Consider the following 6594-nt stretch of genomic DNA (forward strand, 5'->3'; position numbering starts at 1 on the left):
ACTGAGGCAGGGGCCCAAACTTCCCAATTGGCTCATGGAGTTGTCCCAAACCCCTGTATGGAGTGTATATTTAGTTTTTCCCACATTTTTCTCTTTCTCTCTCAGACTTGTAGCTGAGCCTTTCCCCTGGATTTTCTTTCCCATCATCTGATGCCCATGAACTGTGTTAATCGTTGTAGCCTTAAAATCAGCGTGTCCCCTGCTCATGGATCGGACAGGTCCTTGGGAGGCAGAGACAGGAGGTAAGTTCAAGGACAGCCTGGTCTACACTGTGAGTTTCAGGGCCAGGGCTAGGTAGGGAGAGCCTGTCTCAAACAATGGAACAAATAAAAGAATCACGTGCTGTAATTAATCAACGAGCTTCTGCACCATTAGAGTCGGAAGCAGAGCAGAAGCTGCGGGGTCTCCTTGGCTCTTACTACTATTTCTTGTATCTCCATTCACTTATTCACCCCCAACCCCAGAATAAAAAGTTCACGGCAGAGTTAGAATTTAAACAACAGCTTTATGACAAAGCTCTTCCATAACTCATGTCTGCTACCTCTATCCTCTCTCCCCGTGCCCATGTCTTCTGTCTCTTCTCCCTGGGATCTTCTGAATGGCTCTGACAGATGCCCATGAATTCAAAGGACAGGGGGTCAGGACTTGGTGAGTGGGCCCCAGTGCTGAGCTCTGTACCCTGGCTTCATCACATTGCCCTTCCCTCTTGGACCTCAGATGCATGACATTGGCACGGTGTTTCCAGGGCTAGACACTGCCTCTGCCTCACCCTGGGGACAGAGAAGGAGCCTAAGGAACAGCCTAGCAGAGGATCTCTCTGAAGTCTCCTGGGAAGAGAGGACGCTCCTGGCTAACCTGTAAAGCTCTGCGGGTTGAGGTTTGGCCTCTGTTGCATAGATGCATGTGTCTGGGTATGGTCAACCTAGCCATGCCAAACCTAGTTACCAGAGCAGTGGATAGTTCTGGACAAGGGTGTCACAGAAAGGTCCAAGCCAAGAAAAGATGGTTCTAGGCTTCCCCATGAGCTTTTTGGTCCAAAGCAGTATTTCTGACATGTAGAACATGGTAGCCTGTGGACACTCCAGCCAAGCATGGGAGTCTTCTGGAAACTTAACACTGAGACCAACTGCTCGAGAGCGTTGGCTGGGATCTTGGAATCCAAGACAACCAACAGCTCAAGGCTCTGTGCCTACTCCTTGACTAACCCAATTCCAGCCACATAAGGCTCAAGCTGATCCCATGGTGAGAGACTTGTCCGAGCTAAGCCAGCACATGATTGGGAAGGGCCAGGGCTGAAAGGCAGGAGTGGAGCGGGGAGTGGAGAGGATGGGTAGACCCTGTATGTCCATCACAAGCTGGGATACATGCATACAACACTGACAGCAAACCTTGGTCGTCTTGGACTGTCAGCATAATCCTGGCTAAAACCACTCTGGACCCGGAAGCCTGTCTGCAGCTTCCACCTCTAAGACCTATCTTCATGTAGGAGCGTCTGTGCCTCTGACTTCCCTGGCAGGGGACAGGGAATGTGAAAAACTGCATATTCTACACTCACTGAGTACCAAACCCAGGCCCCAGCTTCAAAACCAGCTTTTGGGACCCCTGTCTTACGTAAAAGCCGGGTCCAGTGACCCTGGGCAGGAATCCAGGGAAGTTTGGCCTTGGACAATCTTGGCAGTGGGGTTGTCCCATGGTTCTCAGGATGCAGAACTGCTGTGGAGAGGGAACAGAATATGGGGGTGCATGGCTAGGCACACCCTTAATCCCAGTGCTATAAAGGCAGCGGCAGGAAGATGTCTGAGTTCAAGGCCAGCTTAGTCTACAAAGTGAGTTCTAGGACATCCAGGGCTACATAAAGAAGGAACTCTGTCTTGAAAATACAAAAACAAGGGTTGGGGATTTAGCTCAGTGGTAGGCTTGCCCTAGCAAGCGCAAGGCCCTGGGTTCCGTCCCCAGCTCTGAAAAAAAAAAAAAAAAAAAGAAAATACAAAAACAAAACAAAAAAGAAAGAAAAGAAGAGGTCGTGAGGGTGCAGCCAGGCAAGGCTAGAGCAAGGCCTTTCCCTTGGGCTCAGGTTCCCCATAAGTACCTTGATGAGGAGATCCCAGGGATGAGGGATGAGAAGAGTCAAGATCCAACAGAGGTGGGAACCAACCTCCTAGATTACTGAACGACTAAATGTTGAAAGCAATAAGGAAAAGTAGATGGTTCTCCTTTGTGTCCTTTGAATGGGACCACTAGGTTCTGGGTCAAGCTAGCCCATCCCATGTCCTCCCCATCTGGAAAACAAAGCACATTTGCACTCTCTGTGGCAGTAGCCTGAACAGGGGCAGAGCCAACCTTTGGACCCTGCTGTACTGAACGTGGGTAGCAGTGAGATGGCCCAGTAGAAACTCTTCACTGAGGGCCTAAAAAGGACTCTGAGGTGCCTTCCAGCCCCAGCATATACAGCTCATGAGTCCATTTAAACAGTGTTTGACCCAGTTTTGACTGCCCTCTGGGCTCCTAGCCCGAGCAATAGCTCCCAGTTTAGCCATCACTCTAGATGAATGGTTCTAGAGAAGGATTGCCATTCCCCACAGGGGTCGAGAAGGGGCCAGAGGCCACAGCGATGATGTGGGGTAACCCTGGGACTGTGCTTTCCCGGGACCCAGCCCTATACCAGATTTGGACCCCTGGGCCATTGGATTCATATCCAGCTCTCAAGTGGGCTAGCTGTGCCTACTCCAAGATCACCGACTCAGCAGCGGACATGAGGAGACAACCCTGAGACTGTCCTCCAGCAACTCTCAGAGTCCCAAGCAGCACATCCAAGACCTGAAGTTCCAGGGACTCACTAATCTTTATAGGAGCTGGAAGAAGAAGAAACAGAGCCAACCTTTGGGCCCAAGTGTCAGCATGCTGCCTGGCCTGAGGCTCTACCTCCCTCCCCGCTCAGGTTCTCATCCTAGAGAGGGGTCACAGTGACCACAGTGAGAGCTGATCCTGCACTGCACAAACCCTACCCAATCTCCTCAGGAATCTCTCAGAGGTGGGGTGCACACATGATGTTTCGGGAGGTGTGTTCAGCACAGCAGAATCCAGGATGGTGCCCTGTAGGAGGCCCTGGCTCAGAGCAGAGTCCAGAAGTGTTGGGAGACGGGCAGGCCCAGTGGGATTCTGGGGTGTGCCAGGCCCCTTCCCTGCGCCAGTCCCCGGTTGCTGCTGTGTGCCTTTGATGAATAAGAGATGAGGACGCTGTTTAATTATGGCTTAATATGCACCAAAGTTGGGCAGGGGACTCAGGGTGGGGCTCCTCAGGGGTTCAGAGCTGATGAGGCAGAGGGTCCAGAACTCAAGGTGGAGGGTGGCAAGATGCTTCTTCTGTAGAAGCAGAGGTCTGGGCGATCCAAGAGGGGCTACCAGGGTTCGTCTGCCTAAACTCTTCAGCCCTGTTTTCCTGTCTGGAAAAATAGGTAGTGTCGTTGCCATCACAGGACCAATAGCACCATGCATTTAGCAGGCCTGGCACAGAGTCCTCTCAGGCTCGGGCATGGTGCCATCTTCTGTGGTGAGAGCAGATGGCCCCCAGCTCCCTGGCACCGAGATCTCATCCCCAGCCACCCACTCAGGTTGGTGGCCTTGGCATGCTCAGGCAGCAGGTGCAACCATACAGCTTGACCTTCTCCCTCCTTCCCTAGTTCCTCCTCTTACTGTCCCAGAGTGGCCCAGAGCATATACAGCAAAACCCAAGTTCCCTTATTTCTTCCTCCTTTCCAAGAGAACCAATAGCCTGAGGGTGTGTGGGTGTCCTACAAGGATGCCCCAGTAGGGCTTGTGCCCATAAGCTCTCAAGCCCTTGCAACAGTGACCACCTTCCAAGGCTGCACCACATCCCTTTCAGCCCTGGCTAGCCTCATGCTGGATTCTGATTGGACCTGCAGGTTTGATCGTACCTGCTAGGATCCCACGTAGTTCTCTCAGGGGGCAGAAGAGGCAGACACAGAAAGGACAGTGATCTGACCACACCCCAGAGCATCTATCCACTCACACAAAGAGCTGGGCTGAAGTCACACAGACAGGGAACTTCCATGTCTTGTACAGATCACTGAGCTGAATCTGAGGCCAGCGGAGGAAGGTGGTGCAGATCTGGGGCACTGCAGTGTCTGTCAGGCCTCACTGCAGGAGGCAGTGCCTGGGCAAGTGACCCATGGGGGTGGGGGACAATTCAGACAGACCTCTAGTCTGGTCCAACAGGCCTGGCCCAGTAGGAATGACTGATATATTCAAGACTGTGGGAGAGCTGTCTGCAGGCTTCACATCCTCCTTTGATTCCCAGGGCCATATGTGCACAAGGCTGGGAGAATTCGTATCTGCCAGTCCAAATAGGCCTACCATGTCAGCACCTCTGCTGGGATTTCACACAAACCAATCCTTGTAGACTGCATGAAAAGGACAATGAATGCCCTGGCTTCCCCAACTGGACCTCTGATTCTTCCCCCAAGGGACCAGCTAAGGCTGTTTGTGTGTCTTAGCCTAACTTCAGTCCCTAGTAAAGTCCTCCACTCACGTTCAGTCAGCTGCCCTCCTTCCCTCATCCTTAGGGCCATGGGTGCTGTGCCTGCCACTGGGGAAGGGCTCTGTCGCTCAAATTGCCCGATACCTGTCTGCAGCCTGATAAATACGCCTCTCCAGACCTCCCACATCTCCTGCTTAAGAAGAGAGCAATGTCCTCCTGGAGGCAGAATGGCCAGCATGCAGCTCACTTTGCTCCCTATCTGATCCTCTTCAGAGCTGGCCTGGACCTTAGTCTGCATCCAGGCGTCCTGCAGGGTCGGTCTCTAGAGAGGAGCACCAAAGTGCTGACTGGAATGGGTACACATACGACAGCATGGTTTGCAGACCACAGAGAAGCTGCCTAAGACTATGGGTGCCCAGTTTACACCGTAGACCTCAGCCCTGACCCTACCTCATAGACTCGTGAGCAGGTGTATCCAGGCCCTGCCCCAGCAGAGCATCCAGGAACAGCCATTTTTGAGCTGGCGAGAATTGTGGCACCAGACACCCCCATGGTAGCAATGCCTTTTCTTTCCCTCCCACAACTAAACTGTGCCCCAGCATTGGAAGGAGGCGCCTCAGTCATTACCTCTCTGATGGGCAGCCTGGCCAATGTTAAAAACAGTCGATGGGGAAATGCCTTCTCTAAACCTCTAGCCCGGGACTCTAGCCTTGTCCTCAGATTTTCAGCCATGTCCCATGACATGAAGTGATCTTCGTGCCACAACAACCACTGGTTTGGGCACTGCTGGATTCAAGGATACTGTGAGAAAGGTGTTGGTCCAGGCTATAGGCATGGCCTTCTGCAGGCTGTTGAAGTTGGCTTTTGGTTATCCATCTGTCATCGGGAGGCAAACCTCCCATGCAGTAGGGAGTGAGGACAAGAATGTACTGAGGCACATAAGGGGTCAGCCTGGTGGCACTTAGTGACCAGTATGCAATGAAGAAGTGGCTGTGAGTGCCCACCCTGCCTCAACCTCATCTCCCACATTTCAGTGACCTGAAAATCCAAGTAAAACAGACAAGGGCAGCTGAGACAAGACACACACAGAGGTGTGGTTGAGGACACAGTCAGGTCAGGAGCGAGCAGTGTAGCCTCCACATCTAGCCAGAAGGCCATTCCATTGCAGGCTCCTCAGTGGTCTCCAGCCCTGAAGCTCATGCCATCCTTGGTGTTTGCTTTTCCTACTGAGGCAGGCAGACCATGGGTCCTATCCAGTTTTCTGTCTATCATGTGCAGGACAGACACAGCCACCAGCCTGGCAGCCAGAGAAGCAACACCACTCCCACCTCCCCTCCCCAGAATGCACTTAAGAACTCCAGGTAGAGCACCCGAGTAGGAATGGGAGATGGGACATGTTGGATTGATGCCATTAGGAATATTGGCCTTATATTGGTCTGGCTTGGTGGACGTTGGATCCAGAGGAGTCTTCGGACGTGGTGATCTCCTTTGCAAAGAGGCGCTTGTGCAGAGGCAGGGTCACACAAGGCCTGAGTGTCCTCCTTGGGACAGGGAGGTAGAGAGGGCTACAAAGCTAGGGAGGAGAGCACGACTGAACTACTACACCTTGCCTCTCAGTTTTCTTACCGAGCCGCCTAGGACAGACAGTCCTCGAGCAAAGGGCTTTAAGGGGCAAGCAGGAGGCGAGCCACGCACAGGCTTGCTGCAATCGTCCGATGTCCAGGACTCCCTTCGGGACGCGGTTAGGTTATGCCGCCACGCCCTCGAGCCCGCGCCCACAGCCGGTTCCGGGACGCGGTGCCCGCGGCCGCCTGCAGGGGCCGCCGCCTCTTCAGGAATGCGCCGCCTTTGTCTGGGACCGCGCGTGGCCCGTGCACTGGGTGGCTGAGCGACTCTTGCCACCTGGACCGTGCTTCGGGCACCCTCGCGTCCCCTCCCGTCGCCCGCCCGCTAGCCCTGCACCCCATACCCACCGGTTCGGGTCCGCGCCGCGCGCCCAGGTGAGCGCCCCGCCCGGCGCCAGGCCCCGCCCCGGCCCCGCCCCGCCCGGGCCGGTGGGGAGACCGGGCGGATTCCGCGCGTCAAACCACATGATC

General features: G+C 54.1%; 1 long non-coding RNA gene across 1 annotated transcript; it reads right to left on the reverse strand.

Annotated features, from left to right (window-relative positions):
• Nucleotides 1-1073: 1073 nt before the first annotated feature.
• LOC116898661 lies at nt 1074-6525 on the reverse strand. Its single transcript, XR_004387652.1, has 3 exons — nt 6472-6525; nt 2090-2279; nt 1074-1713 (listed from the first exon to the last, which is right to left on the reverse strand). It is a non-coding gene; the product is annotated as an uncharacterized LOC116898661 (long non-coding RNA).
• Between the last annotated feature and the right edge of the window lie 69 nt (nt 6526-6594).

Source organism: Rattus rattus, chromosome 4 (genome assembly GCF_011064425.1).
Source record: "Rattus rattus isolate New Zealand chromosome 4, Rrattus_CSIRO_v1, whole genome shotgun sequence".
NCBI classification, from domain to species: Eukaryota; Metazoa; Chordata; class Mammalia; order Rodentia; family Muridae; genus Rattus; species Rattus rattus.